This window comes from Haplochromis burtoni, unplaced genomic scaffold (genome assembly GCF_018398535.1).
Source record: "Haplochromis burtoni strain Fernald_Lab_line unplaced genomic scaffold, NCSU_Asbu1 Contig_64, whole genome shotgun sequence".
NCBI lineage: Eukaryota > Metazoa > Chordata > Actinopteri > Cichliformes > Cichlidae > Haplochromis > Haplochromis burtoni.
This window is the reverse complement of record NW_024582425.1, coordinates 1,038,757-1,057,236: the sequence shown is the minus strand read 5'-3', so window position 1 is coordinate 1,057,236 and position 18,480 is coordinate 1,038,757. Positions and strand designations below refer to the sequence as shown.

General features: G+C 39.4%; 1 protein-coding gene across 4 annotated transcripts in view; it reads left to right on the top strand.

The window, feature by feature from the left end:
• The first annotated feature begins 694 nt into the window (after nucleotides 1-694).
• The window catches only part of otud7b (OTU deubiquitinase 7B), a 42,048-nt gene continuing 24,262 nt past the window's right edge, over nucleotides 695-18,480 (top strand). Inside the window, exon 1 of one of the 4 annotated variants that reach the window (XM_042221306.1) lies at nucleotides 695-944. The gene's annotated coding sequence lies outside the window, so the exon portion shown is untranslated. The remainder of the gene's footprint in view (nucleotides 945-18,480) is intronic. The other 3 variants (XM_042221307.1, XM_005923685.3, XM_005923686.3) reach the window with 3 other exon arrangements.

Sequence of the window (18,480 nt, the reverse complement as noted above, 5' to 3'; positions counted from 1 at the left end):
CTTTTCTTTCACTCAGTTGCAGTGCAGTCCTTGAACCTGATTATTTTCAGAGGAAGCCACTAAACAATCCCCCATGAATCATTCAAGGGCAAGGAAGAGCTTTAAATGTCTTTTAAGAAACCTGGTGAGCTATTCCCTAAAACATCTTAACGAAACACTAAGTTTGTCTTTCATGAGTAGAAAAAGTTTGACATGTACTTCCATTTATTTTTGAAAACAACAAAAAAACGTTTTGCATGCGAAAATTGACATTAATGGTCATGAAAAGTACTGAGACCTATAAAAAACAACTCTTAAGCTGCAAGCAATATTAACCATGCTAAATGTAGACGTTTTGTCACAGCTTATTAGTGTTTGTACAATTCCAGAAAAGATGGATTACGGTCGGACGTGTTCCCTGCTGCGTTTTATTTAGCATCGCTAATGACGTAGGGTTTACATCATCCTGGATGACCTCATCCCGGCCACGGTGACGCCCCAGCTATTTTGTTAACTCCAAAGCACCTGTCACTCTGGCCTGAGTGCCGCACTGTCATTGGCTGCGGACACAAAAAACCCACTGGCCTCTCATTTTCTTGCAGCCAATTGGCAGGCGGATGTTTGGCGTTCTCATTTGGTGTTTACTCTAATGGGGAACGTCACTCAAAATGTTCTAGCCCGACCATTGGTTCTGATAAACGTCAACGAAAGAAAACTCCCGCCTCTGATTGGCCGAGTCCTCTCGGGGGCCGTCTGAAACCTTTGGTTGACGTTGTTGTTGTAAGTGGTGGAGAAATTACTTTGTCGCTGGTGGTCCGGTTTGGGATTTTACGCACCGTTCTCCATATGAGGACACTAAAAAGTTAGAAGTCGTTGGTACTGGAAACGTATTTGCTACTTACAAGTTGGCACTTGCTGGAAAACTGAATGGGACGATGAAAACAACATCTGCGAGGCCGCTAAAGGTAAGCAGTAGAGGGATACTCCAGCTCCTAGCGTTAACGTAAGCTACCGTTAGCTTGCTGCTGATTAGCCAGGCTTGAAGTAGCCACTTGCTAGCCAAAGGTAACGGTTCGTTCTAATAACTGAAAAAAATGTACAGGACTTCTTTATGGTGAGCATTCATGCGCATGTCTGGCAGACTTTAAATGGACGATTATAATTACTAATGGGTGCGAATAAAGTTAGTGGGATATGTTTGAACGGTGCATGAACCTCATGCGTTTGAACGCCTCAAATGCGTTTATGTAAGCATGTTTATTGTTCCCTGATATTTCTTCTTCAAAGAATAGTTCTAGCCATTAAAAGCTGGCTCAGAGTCAGCAGTGGGGACAAGCCATCATCGTGTGTAGCGTTAGGATTCAGCGCAGAGCAGAACTGGTTTCTGAATACTGCCTCAGCTGTCAGCTAAGCAGTGTGAACACTGATATCAATTTCAGCTGATCTCTTTAGTAGTTGTGCATCTGCCTGTGGAAGTAAGTTAAGTCATCATCTCGTTTTTTCTGGGAGCTTCTAGTCACGATCCAGCTTATTGGAGTCCGCCTTTTATTTAAGGTGCATGTGTGATGTAACATTGACTTAAAAGACCAGCTCACAGGAAATTACCAGAGCCAGCTCTTCACACACCACAATTTCTAACCAAAACAACTGGGTTTATTGAGTCTGAATAAGCATCTAACTCTGTGTGAGGCTCCTGCCTGAGCTGACGGGTCACAGGGTTCACTGCTTTTTACTCATTCTGAAACTAGAACTAGGTTTATTTGGCATATTTTTCTCTACATCACCACAGCGAGAAAGTATTAGGTTGCACTCTGCCTTGAATTATTTAGGTCTTGTAGTTGTGGACTCTTTTGTTTGCCGGGACACCAGGACAGACAGCCTATATGAAAAGTAGGACAGAGGTACAAGTTCTTCAGTGTATTTGGCCTACAGCAGGGGTGTCAAAAGTAATTTTAGTGAGCAGGGTATGTACAGCTCACTTTGATCCAAAGCTTGTTTGACGTATAAAACCACTGGATAATATCCTTTATATACACAAAATGTCTTTGTGTGAAGAAGTATGGGTACTTAGGAAAAACATTTGCATTTAATAAGCTATTTAAAAAGCAAATGATAAGCAGTCAAGGATCTCTTAGGCAAAAGGAGTGCAATTAAAACCAGTATTTCCACATTTCATCACTCTATTGGTGTTACATGTATTTTAAAATATATAGTGGCTATTTAAAGGCACATGACCTTCACACATGTATTTTGGATCTCAATAACACCAGTATTTTTACTTCTGTCTGTAAAAGCAGAGAGAATTGCAAGTGTCTTCTCTGAAATTTGCACGCTTTGCAAAGCCATCCAGAAGGCCAGGCTGGGTGTGCTTTGACTGCTGATTTTGATTAAAAACAAAACGCACACTGTAATAAACACACAGCAGTGAAGAGGAAGCTCGTTGAGAAGTTAGGTATGGTGTAGTAGGAAAAAGAAACGCATTCAGCCCTCCACCCATACTCACTGTTTCCAGTGGCTGTGAAGGATGATGCTTGAAATGTAGGACACACAAGCAACTGCTGATCAGTACCAGTGTGGAAAGTTGAATGAAACTACCAGTGCACTTTGACTGTAATATTTGTCTTTTCTGCGAGTGACTTTTGCAGCTCGATCTGATCTGATTTGATCACAGCTTTCAGTGTGTTAATTTGATCAATTTCCAAATCTTATTTTCATGTCCCTGAATTTTCAAGTCCCCATATGTACTGATTTGTGTCTATATACATAAAGTAAATATTTTTCACCTCTAAAGGGTGCAAGAAGTCTACATTTGTGAATCATTAGGATGGTTACAATTCAACAGCATTATTTTGATTATTCAAACTGCTTAATTAAAAAAAAAACAGAATTAAACTACAGTGGTTGTCACTTCTTTTTAGCTTAGTTTTCTTGGTTGTCAGCATGACTATGCTGGACAACTTATAAGCCGTAGACATGAATCCTTCTTCCTGTTTAAATGCGTCACTCTCAAAGCTTTGCTAACCGTCATTACGAAAGTAGCCCAACTTTTGGCCATGAACGTGGAAAAATAGATTTTCTTCTCAACAGAGATTTTTTTTTTTTTCAATTTTGTTTTTTCGTTACGTAGTTTAAAATGTAAAGAAAGAGAAAGTGTTGAAAATATAGATTATAAACTTCAAGGTGAGCATTTTAATTGTTGCCTTCTTAGTGTTTTAAAACTGGGCGTGATGTATCTGACTAAATTATGCCAAGAAGTTGTTAGATAACAACCTAAATGATCCTTTTTTTTTTTTCTTCTAACAATGTCTGTAATTTGAAGAAAACAACTTTGTTTTATTCAGGATGAAATCACAGGGATTCATATGTTACTGCATTGGTCAACTAATATGAATGCAATGAAGGGAACATTTATCAACATTTTAAACCTTTTTATTTTCATAGGTGCAGTCAGTGAAGTTTTTGACCACACCTCATATTTGCACCCATTATCTCACTGTTGGTAATTAAAGTGATAAAGCTGCCCAACAGTTCATGGTGGCAACTATTTACCATGATGCTCAGTTTTTCTGAGGGTTTGTGTCAGGTTTCATTATACAAGTCCTCAACACTTGAAGGAACTATATTGATGCATACAGCAGCAGAGAGAGCACCTCAGGCGAGTATTTTAAGAGGGGTGTAGCATCCTTCTGACTGCAAGTCAGTTTCCAAACTGGCAGGGTGTAAAAGTAAAAAAAAAAAAGAAGACTGAAAACAAAAAGTGCTCTGCTGCTTTGTAAATATGTGGATTATAGGCACAGGTATACAGTCTATTAAATTGCCTTCTCAGTGCACTAAACAGGCAGTAGCTCAGCCTGCATCCAGTAGAACGGAACAAAACAAACATTACTGAGTTATTGCTCTTTGATTTTCCTCGAACCATTTGAATTTGGTTGATCCAAATTTAAATATGTGGCTTGTAATCTGCAGTGTATCATATGCATCAGATCTCTTAACAGGATTCAAATGTTATGTGGTTGGGAGTTCACAGTAGCCTCGGGTCACAGTGACACTGATGGTGATGGTGCCCATTCAAGAGGTTTTGTTCTCGAAAGGAAATCACCAAGACCGGGGCTAAAATGTTTTTAATTGCTTTTTTCTAAAGTTGGTTTTAGTTTGGCTAACTTTAAAATGCATTTTGCTTTATCAAAAAATAACAGGACAATGCTTACATTTATATCAACCAAAGACCTTTTACCTAAACTCAGTACAAAGCAGTCGCGCTTACCTTCATATTAACAAAGGCTTTGTTTGAGCCAGCGTGCTAAACTGTATCTCACTCAAATTTAGTTTGCAAGCTCTTTTATTGTTAATGAACGATTACAAAACTGTGTGGAGTGGGACATGAGCTTTTTCACCTTCTGAAGCATTGCATGCCCTGCTGTCATCCAAAATGATGAGTTGTAACTAGACACTTATATTACCTGTGTAACAGGGTTTGTCATGACTCTGGCAACATGAAGTTTTATGAGCTGATGCTCATGGGCTTATTTGCACACTGTTTTGCAGTTACATGTGGCAATAAAGACAGAGCAGCAGTGACTCTTGATTTATACTTCACATGACGAACAGCCAGTTGAACTTGTTTGACTTTCTGTATGACTTTAAGGTTTTGTGCCAGTTAGTGTGAGAGTGCTGTAAACATGTGTCACACACTTATTTTGCTGAATATCCTTTGTGGCTGTCTTAGTGAATATAATGTTATACAAGCTAACCTGTCTGTTTCAGCCATGCAGAGGGTATGAAAATTTAAATTTTCCTCTCACTGAGTTCCCCCAAACAGCTGCTCACTGTCAGCGGTGCAGTGTCAGTTACACGGCCAGGCCCGTTTGGCCTACTCCCACAGGAAAACACGGTCAGATTAATAAGTAAGTAGATGAGGTTAGTAGGACAACCAGATGATTTTTTTCCTGTTAAGTGTGCGTGTCCCACTGGTGGTAAGGCATGAACTAAGCCTTGTTTTGTTTGGACTCTTTGCAGATTTCCAAAAAAGACTTAAAACCCACATCCATCTGTGCTCTTATATCTTTAAGTAGCACTATTTAGAAACACAGGAAGGGGATAAGATAAAAGGCAAAAAACAGTTTTAGTCTCTGCACTGCCACAGCGACACGAGGATCAATAGGTGGCTTGTCTCTAAGAGGTCTCCATGTCCAGACAGCAACTCATAAAACTCTTTGCAGCCCCACCCTCCCCACCATGGCTGGTTGCCTGCCAGTCTTGTGACACAGCAGCTAGCCAGTGCCCAGGGCCATTTGTGTCCAGGATGGGTAGATACTATGAACTGAGGTGCTTACCTGGGTGCCAGCAGCTGCTTTACTTTGAAAACATGCATGTTTGAGTCCAAAATTTGTCATTTTATACCGTTTCTTCGTTTGTTTATAAGTAAAATATTTTTATTTGTGTAAAGAAAAACACAAAAATCAGGCATCTGTTGACACTCACTATATACCGTAGTACACTATACTATAGTATAAAATACATTTGATTTATCCTCCAAACTGGGGAAACTCTGTAGTCTTTAACAAAATAGCTATGACCAGTTTATAGTTCATAAAGGTGAAGTACACTTTATCAAAACAAATAAGACATTTCACTAAAATAAAAGCTAGTTTGAAATCAAAATAAATGTAATTTATATTTAAATAAAAATACTTAGTGGTAATATAATTTATAATTATTATTTTAAATTCACCCAGCAAAATACTAAATGTAGAAAAACAGCATAGCGACTATGAGATGACATTTCAGCTGGTATATGTAACAGTAAAGGTTTGTCTTGCATTTGAGAAAAAAAAAAAGGTTTTATTTATTAAGTGGCCAAAATACAGTGCATACTTACAAAAACTCATTTTAAGCAGGTATTTGAGCAGCATTGACATATACATATATTAAATACAAAATTGTTCTTAGGCTACAAGTGCAACTTAGGGATGTCACTGATACACAGGTTGAAACTTTTTACATATCAGATGATATAAGTTAAAAAAATATCAGTAAATAGATGCTGGCCACACAGGTCCTCACCCCATGTTCCAGGTCTCCACTCTACACCCATGTTAAGTTGTGGATAGCAGGATTATGCCCGGTCTGTGTTTAGTTAATTCATGCGGTTGATAGAATAGAGGCCAACGCAAACTAAGGTGTAACAGTTTTATTTGTTCCACCTGAAAAACTATAATCCAATACAGCATGGGCTGCCACTCCCATGAGAAAAGCTGTGGTAACGAAAGCTTGTTGTATCACTTACTTTGATCACTGTACCACACCAGACTCAAGAATTTATTACAGCTGTACTTGCCAGAACCTCACAGTCTTATCTGTCATCACCACAGTGGTATTTGTCTTTCACTTTTTAAGCAGTGGTTGTTTTATCTATTGTTGCAGATACAACTTTTTCCTTTATGATAGGAATAAATGTTTTCAGCCGATTGGTCTTTGAGGAAGTTTATTATGCTCATTTCTAGCTACATGGTTTTGTTCTTTGACTCTGCAAGGGTAGCTTTGCATGAGTCACAGTTTCAAAAAATCCTCAGTTGTTTTATTGTCCTGTTTTCTCTTCTTTTGGCTGTTCATGGTAAGCAAAAGGCTTTAACAGTGTGTGGGTGGGGCTTGTGTACTCGCTATAATATCATCCAAAGCCAAGTTTAGAAAAATAGTTTGAAATGACTGCCCTATTTGTACGCTGTGTGCGTGTATGAAACTTCAGACATTTTAAAGTCTTCTGGATTGTTTGGACTTCTGAAGGAGCTGGTGCACTGCAGCTGATGCATGGTTAACACAGACCAACATAGAAGTGAATTAAATACATTGGCCCGTTTTAATCTGTACCATATTTATCTTTTTGAGTCATTAGTTAATTTTGGACTTTAAAGTACTGCAGAACCATGCTGGTTCATGCAGCAGTCATGTGTCCTGTATTCCACCTTAGGGCTGTTCGATATAACGATATATATCGGATGATGATATAAAAACATCTATCGTTGTATTTTACACTATCGTTTGTATCGTGGTGTCGCAAAATAAACTGTTTACGGCAATATTTTTTCATGGTTTTGATGGTCACTGTAGTGGCTATATTCATTTCTTAAAGTTCTCTCTTTATATTTAATATAACCACACGACTGACGGACAAGCGGCTCTTTTTATTCGTTGACGTTAGCAACAACGACAGTAAAACCATCACGTGTCTGCTTATTTTCCACAAAGTTTTCACAATAAAGCTCAAGATCCTGTTGAGACTTTCCAAAATAAACTGAATCACGTGAAAGAGCATGCAGACTATTTACGGATGAGAAGCAAAAAAGAGCCGTCAGGTGCTAAAAAATAAACCTTAGACTCAAACGTTAGAACAGGCTTTTCCCCGCAGCACGCCGTGTAATAAATACTCACAAAGAAAACGGCGGCCGTTACAACTTATGTCTAAAAATGTATCGTTTCATGCATCGGTTAAAACACTCGACTCCAGGTACACGACGCCCAGCTGGAAACACTTCCTGCAAGTCGAGCTGCCCGAGATTCACAGAATTTTCAGAAAATGTAAAATTTTTGTGATTTATATCGTTATCGGGACGGTGGATGTCTTAATATTGGGATATGAGATTTTGGTCATATCGCACAGCCCAATTCCACCTGGTAGTTTACATTGTTAGATCACAGAAAGGCACAGAGGCAGGTGGTGTCATAGTGATTTAGAAACAAACGTTAACTGGGGTTGCACATTATTGAAATATGGATAATTAGTTTAACCAGCTATTATTTTTGCTGCTGACTAGTGAGACCAGAGATCATTTAGTTGACTGTTCCACAAAATCTAAAGGTTAACAGGACTCCATCAGGACCAAATGAGGACTTCTGACTGACGGATTCTGGTGTTTAGGTTGGCAGCTGTCTGAAATACTGAAACAAACTCGTAACAAGTGAGGTGATTTCTATTAAATTCTGTCCTTCACAGCTAGAACAACCCTAACTGTAAGGTGGGTGGCAGTAAAGCTGGACTCATTGATCAGCATCAGTGTCTTTAAGTGGATGTTCAGTTTGGTAAATTCGGCAGTTGTAGTAAATCACTCAACATGTTCTTTGAGATTAATGTTTATTTCAAAGCATATTATTGGGCATGTGCCTTTTCTTGTGCAGACTAGGGGACATTATCGTCTCCTGCTCTGCCTCGTTGATCCAGGACATCAGGAGTAATCCCACACACAGCCCTAATGAGGAGCCTGTTCCCCCAGGATGACATCATATGGGGTGTGACGTGAAGTCACCCTGCTGTGTATAGCGACTGGCCTGCAGCACGTGGGGATTCACATGAGCATTAGTGCTGCATGCCTGCAGAGGCTGGTGCTTGTTTAGCCGCTGGCTTTAGATCGGGCAGGGCTTGGTTGGCTTCACATTCAGCCTGATTTAGTAGATCTTCACTGTTGTAGGTATTGTACTTGCAAGTCACAGATCCATTTTGTTTCTTGTATTAAGCAGTTTCTAAGCTCTTTTATTTACAGCAGTTTTTGTATTGCAGGACTGGAACGAATGTGCTTAATTTTAAAATGGCGCAGCCGAAGATCAAGTTGGAGTGTAAGAAATGTCTTGTATTCCTTGAGGGTTGATATGCAAATGAAAGCAGTAGTCATCTCACTTGCCTTTTAAATGTGAATTATGCAATACTAATTGTTTAGACATGAAGCAAAAAGGATATTTTGGCATCAGTGTCATCCCTGTAACATCAAATATTGCCAGTTTATTTTAAAATTAATGCACGGATCAAAGCAACAGAGGAGGTGATATTAGTCATCTTTAAGATTTGTTAGGCTTGCCAAAACAACTTTAGACTTATCACCTTTGGTCAATAATCACAGCTCAAACACTGTAGTATGTGTTATTGTGTAGAAGTGCTTGCATTCACATTCACTTCACTTGGGTAGGACCCACAGGTACAGGGTCATGCAGCAGGGAATCCTGTGCTGTTATTGTAATCATCTTAATTAATTTTCTAGAGGCAAAACACACATTTTGTTATTTACTGTGAAAATTTCCAGCCTTTAGAATATTTAGGTAGGCAGTTTTAAGATGGATGCAGAGGCTTGTGCTTCTTCACAAAGAATACAAATCACTGAGTCCACCAAGGCCAGCTGAGGACTTTTGTAAACCGGTTTAGAGTTTAGGATGACAGCTGCAGGAAGCAATTTATCCATCAGTCTCTGTGCTGATGTCCTTCAGAGGCACAGCAGCATTTCTCGCCGGATGTTCAGCAGCACTGGACCAGCATTTGTGTGTCTGTGCACCTCTTTTGGTCTGCAGAGCACAGACTTCCATGAAGTCATGCAGGGGTCATCATTCTTAATGTCTTATTTTGGGTTTCTTTTTGTGTGCGCCTCTGAACCAGTAATGCATTGATGGCAGATTAGCTTCCACTTCCCCCTCTCACTTTGAGGATCAAATACCCTCATTACATTTTCTGCTGTTTCAGTCACCCATCGCACTGACCCCGTGCACAAAGCAGTGTGGTCTCTGTGTGGTATGTGGGAATGCCACTTCTAGTCCCCTAAAGCCCTTTTCCATAGCCGCCTGCTTCATGTGGGGTTGTTAATTATCGCTCCTTGACTGGTGATTACTGGGCCTGACTGCAGAGACATGCCCCGGGCATAGCCTAGGACCCTCTGAGGTCTAGTAAACCATCATAATGGACAGGAAAGGAGGAAATAAAGATTGGCCTGCACCTGTATGTAAATTAGTAATCATAACTATCTCAGCATTAATGCTACATGTTACTATATTAATTTCATGATAACACATGTACAGGTACAGTTAAACTAATCAGTTATTTTCTTGGTTAATCTATTAATTATTTGTCAAAACTTAGTTACTAAAAGTGAAAAGGTTCATCTGCTAAGGATGGCCTACTTTTTTGTTTTTGGAATATTTGAGTCAAGACGTTCTTGTGGATTTAAAGAATTAAATGATTAAACTTTTTCCTTTGTTTTCTTACTGGTTTTGTACATATTTAGTTTTCTAAATTTATGTAAAATGACCATTCAGGCAGAACCTTAATGACCATGGATCAGAAATCACTTGCTGCTGTCAGTTAAGGCATATCCTGTTAAAGAGGAAAATGTGTGCTTGTTTATTTTCATCGAGAAGTTGTTGATGCCACTGTATCCATTATATAAAAATCAGCGCTCACGTTTCTTGTTCTTGTCCACTGATATGTGAGTCGGGTGATTCATGCTGTGGCATTCAGAGCAGTATTTTAGAGGAAAGTGGACTAAGTGAAGTCAAACATCTCTGCTACATGCTCTGCTACACGATGACATCAGCTCTCAGACACTTTGATAAACACTTGTGTTCAGAAGCTAATACTGCCCATTTCAGCTGGCTGGACTTGGCTATTATTACTTTGCTCCAGTGAATATCAGCAAGAGTTTACGTCTGGCTGAAGAAAAAGTTGAAGCTTTCCACTGACCAGGAGACATTTTGTCCTAAACCATCACTGTACCTCAATCAGAACGCCTCTGTGTGCAGACTACATACACTACATGCACTTCGTGCTTACTTGCGTGGTGCATGTATATCAACAGGGTAGTGTTGCCTCAAGTCTAACACAAAAGGTCATACACTTAACTGCTTTTTGTATACATGCAACGTGTTGGTTTCTGACCAAAACTTATGCTAAAGTCTTTTAAAAGCAACAGTTTACCATGCATGAACAGCAAATAACACCAAAATGTGTGTAATCTCACTACTTTTTACCTCCTGCCTGAAATTTGGTTGCTGGTCCCTCCTCTTAGATTACTTAAATTCTGCCATTTTGACAGTTTAATAATTAACCACTAATTAGCAGATGTCAGTGTCTGTGCATTGTACCTGTACAGATTTGAAACCAAGCTAGCTGTTTGACATAAAAAATCTGAAAATCAAGTAAATACAGTCATAAAACTTGCTGTAGATATTACATTTGTAGAGGTTGTATTTAGGACCGGACCAAAATCCAAAGAAAACAGCTTTACTGTAATGTGTGGTTGAAAAAAAGGAAATGTATATTGTGGTAAGGAATATTACAGTGTATTGTTGCGTGGTTATGTTCCCATCTTGAAAGCTCTTTATAGGAAAAGGAAAAGTCCAAAAATAATAGATCATTTTGGTATTGTTAGGCCTTTTTTTTTTGCTAAAGAGGTCTTTGACAAGCATTAATTGCGACTTTTCTTTTTAAACAGGAAACTCTGAAGACATGCATTCATACAAAGGAAAGGAAACCTAAGCATACTCTAGCTTATTAGGTCATCCACTCTCTAAAAACCTTCTAATGCTAACTGGTGTTTTGTGTTTCAGTCAGCTTAAGGACCAGAGAATGATGAGTCCTAAGAACAGTGCACTTTCAAAAAACATAAATGGTTTTTGTTAATGAAAATTAGCTCTGAATGATAAAGGGTTTCTTGCTTTCAGAAGGAGAAGATGATGTCACTGATTTGATTGTGTCTGATTGAAGCATTACACGTTCCTTGGGTTTTGTCCCCGACAGTGTTTAAATCTTAGCCATCAGCTGTTTTTGAGCTCTCGACTGTGCAGACTTTCTATGTTTAAACTGTGATTAGGAGTGGATTATTTTTAGGCTATCTGAAACAGGAGGATGCTCTAATTCTGGCAGCTCGGATTAGATGGTAACTCTCTGTTTGCAATGGTGGTGGTGCTTACACAGTTGTTATTGCTCTGGTTTAGATGTAAAGATAGACACTCAGAACAAGTGCGCAGCTGTGTAATGGACATTCACGGACCCTGTTTTCATGAACAATGCTAATAGTTGACCTAAATGTCTGTGAATGTGTTTTTCTCCCCCTTATTACCAGTGTCGCACTATTTTTAGACCAGATAAACTTGAGGAATTTCTTGGTTCAGTCATGAAGTTTAAAACGGCTGCAGTCTGCAACCCAAATGTGAAAACTGTGATCAAATGATCTGTAAGTAAATCCTGTTTTCTTCACCTTGTTTTGCCTTGAGCACTCATCCAGGGGAAAAAACAGAGGTTCACATGGATCAGGTTTGCCTGTTTCTGAGCCAGCAAATGGGATGGGCAGGCTGTGAGAGGGACATTAGACTTTGCATATTTTTTGTTTGATGACTGGACAGCTTTTGGACTCATCCAGCTCAGGTGGCACGGCCTGGAGAGGGCGGGCATGGTGTGGAATCTCTGACATCAGCTGTGTGTGCATTTGGGATGGTGGTGTTGTCTTACGCATTACACACACAGACGCCCGCAGATGGTGGCTAAGCCAGCAGGGTTGAAATGTGTTTTTATTTTCCTTGCAGGGAGGCTCATCTCGCCTACTTTGTTTAATTTTTTAAATTCCTGACTTGTTTGTAAACATTCGTTAGACCTGACACTTCTTGCAGCGTACTCTTGCAGAGACAAGCCAAGTGGAAGAAAAATAAGTAGGAATGCAGCTATCCAGCTTTTTCAGTTCTCATACGTTGGCTTTCTGATCCAATACTGATCCAGTACTAGATTTACATTAAAAAGCTGGATTCCTCACTGAATCATTCTTGTTTACGCGAATCAGCTTCTTCTTTTTTTCTTGGATCAAAATGGGTCTTTGGGTCGTGACTGTACATGAAAGCATGATTGGTCTGCATATAGTTAATTTGTTGAAGTGTATTCATTTAACTGTTCTTTCTGCTCATTTGATCAACTAAAAGTGTATTTTATGATTATTATATTTACCCAAATGCTGGACTCGATTTAAACATTGCTTTGCCAGTGTTGTAAAAGAAACTAACAGATAATTAAGGCAACAAGAAGCGTTGATCTGGACCTCGCACCTTTGCACCTGTCGGGACTTTATATCAGTATATAGCGGTCTTACAGGCCTGGACTTTTACCAAGTACTGCTGGCTGTGAAAACAACAACAACTGAAGTCTCCTAAACAGAATGAGGGGGAAATGTGGTTCGGATACTTCTTTAGTTTTAATCATTATTAGATTCTTTAGATTTACATTCAACATCATACTGCAAATTGTTACAGACCCTGAGCAGGTGCTGAAAGCTGAAGCTTGGTTGTGCTGGCACATTTTGCAGTTAAATCACAAAGTACTGCAAAGACATTACAAAAAGTTGTTGGCAAATGAGCTTGAAACTCTAAATCGTTGGTCCTCCTTGCTATTTTGGCTGTCCTTACTGCAGCCAGTGGACTAAAGATACAAAGTAGGATTGTATTGATTAGATCACCTCTGTAGATTGGTTCATTGTCATGGCATCTCATATAACTTTTTAAGGCAGTATCAGAACGTATCGACATATCAGAGTAGTGTGCCTCTAAATAAAATCAATAACCTTATTTGGAAAGACTATAACCCATCTTTCCTGCAGCTACAACAGTGTTTTTGCTGTTTTTAAGACAAAAGACACTGTCTGAGTCTGATGAAGAAGCTTTTTCTTTTCTTTTTTGCTAATGGACTTGAACTGGTCCGCTAGTCCCCATAATTCATATGTCAGCAACATGCCTGTGCATTTCCCCCTGAGCTGTAGTTCAGTGGGATTATTGATTTTTCTCCAATGACCAGCTTGCTAGCATATTTCCTTTTGTCCAAGGCAATAGGCACACTCAAATTTACTCTATTGATTTCTGAGATGTAACCCAATAGCAACTGAAACCATAAGTCTCTCCCTGAGAATGCAGCAGTTTAAAGTCCTAAATATTGTAATTGAATTGTGAAACTGTTTTTTTTCTCTTCAGTGATAGTAAATTAGTTAAAAGTGCTTCATAAATGAATTAAGGGAAAATGAGAATTGATGCAGACCATGTCTGCGGCAGCCTAGCATTAGCTTGAGGCTGTTTCTGCAGTGCTTCGGCATTATACAAGCCCTTGGAAAGTGATGTGCCTACACTATTCCTATGATGCATCCATTTGCCCTTGAAGATGAGGTCAACGTAGTCGCAAAAGAAAGCATTGCCCGGCCCTATAGAAGGATATTGCAATATAATGAGAGGATTTTGCACCGCGCTGCGCTCTGTTTGCTTTGCAGTGCATTTTCTTGTCCAAGACTGTTGTCTGATAAAGCCATTCTGTTCTTTTAAGCCTTCTACTTATTATGTTGAGGAGACTGAAGCAGCACTTCCTATACACAAGCAGCAGAGCCATTGTGCTGCACCCTTCATACGAGGGCAACTTTGGAAGACCTAGGTGAAGATCTCGATTTTCCTCCATTCCTCAGCCAGGCAATGATCAGCCTCCTTCCCAGCTGTAGCTTTCTTATGTAATGAGCCAGTGTAGGCTGACTGAGCTCAGTCAGTAACCAGATTACAGCACTCCACAGATTCAGACAGCTGAAGGACAGCCATCTCACCACACCTTTGTTTTTCTTTCTGCTGGCTTCCTTCAGCAGCATGGTTGGTGTTTACTGTGATTGATTGTTCACAGCGTATCCACCCTGTTTCTGAAGCACTTAAAAACTGGCTTCGACTCACTGAGAAGGAATCACAAGAAAGCCATTGCTCTGCTCTGTTTATATGCATGTGGCTGTTTTTTAAGGACAGTATGCTATGCCTACGCCTTGCAGACAATTCAGAGCTTACTGTGACTGACAAGTCAGACAACAAAAGAGTGATTGAGACTTGAGCACATCAGTCATGTGGCTATACAAGTATTTCCTAAAGTATCTCTCTAAAGTCCCCTTGTTAGCTGCCAGGATGGCCTGAGTAGTATTGTGTTATTTAAGCTAATAAAGATCACTGACAGGGTTTTTCCTGGATATATCATTTATATATCAAGGTTTTAGCCTTTTAATTGTAATTTAAAAAACAAGAATACTTTTGTTGATCAAATAACCAGATGTAAAAGGAAAATTCCTAGTTTTCTAAGTGTGTGACCAGTCATGCTTATATATTGAGTCAGGACTCAATCCAAAAATAAAAATCCAGATTGATACCAGAGTTATCCACAGATACACTTCACTTGGATGAACCATGCAAGTATAGTAGGAACCAGGGAAGTACGTGCTTATGTGTTTTGTTTTGTTTTGTTTTTGTTTTGTTGTTTGTGTGTTTTTAGTTTGGTGTCTGCTAAACACCTATTCCTGGTCTAGTCAGGTTGCTGATGATGTTGTCCTCTGTTCCATTAAGCTGCTTTCCCATAGAGCAGCGGTCCCCAACCGCCGGGCCTCGGACCGGTACCGGTCCGTGAGTCGTTTGGTACCGGGCCGCGAGAGTTGAGGCTCAGGTGTGAAATGTATGGTTTTCAGGGTTTTCAGCGTTATTTTGTTATCGTTTTTATCATTAACTCTGTTTTCCTGGGTCTTTTCACGTGTGTTATGAATAAATCTTCTTTTTTTTGGTACCGGTGCTAGAGGATCTAGTCCCAATCAGTCCCAATCAGCCAGTGTTTCAGACTGCTGCTGACTGCTCTGGTGGTCTGCATATGAACCGGCTGGAGAACTGGTTCATGTGCTGTTAACGATGGTGTTGTGTTTTTGTATTGTGAAGAGTGTTTTTCTGAGGTGCATCAGACCTAATTAGTCATTTCTGCACTTCTGCTGTAGTCACTTATTGGCAGGTGTGTACACCGAAGCAGATGGAACTGCAGTAATCTGGCCGGCTCATCAGTCTAGCTTTAGCTGCTAGTGCTCACTGCTCTGTCCAAAGACTGGAAGTTTTTTCTTTCTATCCCACCATCCCTCTGTGGTGGAGATGAAGCACTTAGTCACACTTGTCACTCCTGCTTCGACTCCCACCAGCCACATCGCCTCACCCTGTTTGTTTACCTTATGCCCTTTATCTCATTACTCATGTGGTTTTGCCAGGCGGAGAGGGTGTGTTGTGCATTTGCTGAGATCACAGGAAAGGTTTATGTGATTGAACAAAAATAGAACAGGCACATTTCTAGACACTGTGTTTTATCACATACTGACCATTAGAGGGGAACAACTCGGCCATCCTCATCTGGTGAAGTCTCAACATTATTTAGGTAAAGCATACTATCCTCATTCTTTGTGTGACAGCTTCTTTGTCTCTTAAATGTAGAGCAAAGCTTGAGTTTCACACAATCAAAGAAACCTTGCAGAGGAAAAACATGAGGCGTTGAATCTCCCCCTTCACAGGGTTTCAGTGAGAAAGAAAAAGCACAACCTGTGATGCAAATGTAAATATCAGCATTACCAAAAGTCAAAACTCAGAACCTGTTCTGCCTAAAGAAGTGGCTTCACTTAACTAACAACTCACTTATTTTTTGCCTTTAACTTAATCTCAGTGCTTTACTTTGCCAGTGTCCATTCAGGCAGGAGTGGAAAACATTAGTATTTGCATCTGTACTGTAAAAATGCATCAGCTGTTATTTATTTAGCTTTTTACAGACAAACAAATTAGATGAGGGATCACAGTTGTAGAGTAGAATTACAGAAGCACGAGAATGAGGCATAGCTTTACTGAATTCTGTCACAATTGGACAGAATTGTAATGTCGATTATTTAACATATTAATTTATTGCACTTAAAAAAGTGTCTTTCTTAAAGGTATTTTCTTAAACAGTCTTGAATGGCCTTAGGAAAGTTGCAGACTTTTGCAAGTTGCATCATTGAGCTGAAGTCAAAAGCCAGCTTTGAGAATAATCAATGCAAAGATATGTGTGCTAAGAAAAAAAAAATCGTGTGAATGATGATTCAGACATCTGGAACCAGATTAGCCAGTCATATGTAGAAATCTCCTCATTTTGTTGTAATGCTGCTTTTCCTTTTACATATCTTTTAAAAAAAAATAAATCATTTGACCAGTATTCATACAGCATTTCTTTCCTACAAATGATCAATTCTCTGCATGTCTGTTAGTGTAGACAGTCAGACTGCTCTGTAGTTTCAGGCCAGAGGAAAACGTGGTTCATAACTCGTGGTTTGCAAACAATGTTGCTGAGCGAGTAATAAGAAGTGAAGGCTTTTGGAGAGTGCGAGATGGAAATTTACAGCAATGAGGGCAGCTCGATGTTTTTGTTTCAGTCGTTTTTGTTTGTCTTACCATAATAGGACTCCACACCATCCCAGCTCTGCCACAGATCTGAGAGATTTTATGCTACATATATATTAAAAAAAAAGTGCTTTTATCTGTTTGCTTTTTTCAGAAATCAGTTTTTAGGTGTGGCAAAGCTCAGCTTTGTTTTTATTTTGAAATTAGATTTAATTTAACCTGCATTCATGGTAAATTAGTACCAGTGAAGAATGTGGCAACCATTGTTTCTGGGTTGAGGAAATAAAGAGTAGGGAATAATTTAGCCTGCTGGAACTGGGGAACAAAAAGTGGACAGATATTAGCTGAACAGCTGGAGGGGCATGGTGTTGAGTCTTAATATGCAATCTTAATATTATTTGTTAACTTTTTTGAAAGTATTATGCAGTTATTGAACATAAAAAACATGCCATTTAAGATTAATTTTAATGTTAATCTATAGGGCTGGGCCATATCATACCGTTCATGGTATGGTAATACCATTATAACCTTAGGCAATGATAAGAAAATGAAATATTGTGGTAGAATATGGGTGAACCGCGCATGCGCAGTGCCTTTGTTTTCATACGCACATGGCAGAAAAAGCATGGCGGCGACGGAGAATGAGAAGGGTGAAATAGTTGAATGAAACAGATGAACCAGAATTGGTTTGTGAAAATGCTGCAACTTCAGTGATGTGGAGCTGGTTTGGCTTTCGTCTGTCAGATACACACCAAAGCACAATTTTAGGTAGAGCATGTAAGCGGGCCGTCGTTATTACAGTGTTTTTCTGAAAATACGTCGCTTTTAAAATCCTTTTATTTTCAGAAAAATCGACAGTGCCCCTTATAATCCGGTGCGTGATAATGGTGATAAATATTTTTGGCCATATTGCCCTTCCATATTAATCTATAATGAAAAACAAATCAATATATGAAAAAAGCATTAACACCGTCAATATCCAGTAGGGAATTTTGTAGCCCCACCACACAGTGGCCACCACAGGTCCTCCTCCTCCTCAAGAGAAGTTTATGGTTTCAGACTGTGATGAATTAAAGACGTAGGCAGCACTCAGGAAAACTACCTGGTAGTCACAGCAGGAGTAACGGAGTCAAAAGTATACCAGATGAGAAACAGTTTGAAAGCAAGACCTACTGATAAATTCTTCTACTGAAATATTTTGAGTTTTAAATATAGATCTTTTACACCAAGGGCCCCTTTCAGTCACCTTGTTTGGAGCTGAAGTAAACAGTGAGTGAGACCGAGCTTTTAGGGAAGGACAGAAACGCAGAACTTTGAAGGAAAATGCGAGTATCCAGTAGGACAGATCGAGTGGCAAATGTTTTCCTCTGGATTAAACGTTCTTTGTGATAAAGACAATATTGAAGAGAGATCAGGTGGATGGATACAAAATGTAATTAAATCCATAAAAAGCACCAAAACATGATAATTCAAAATGACAACATATAGATGCTAGAGCTGCAGTTCTCAGAGTTTTGCCAAAATTCA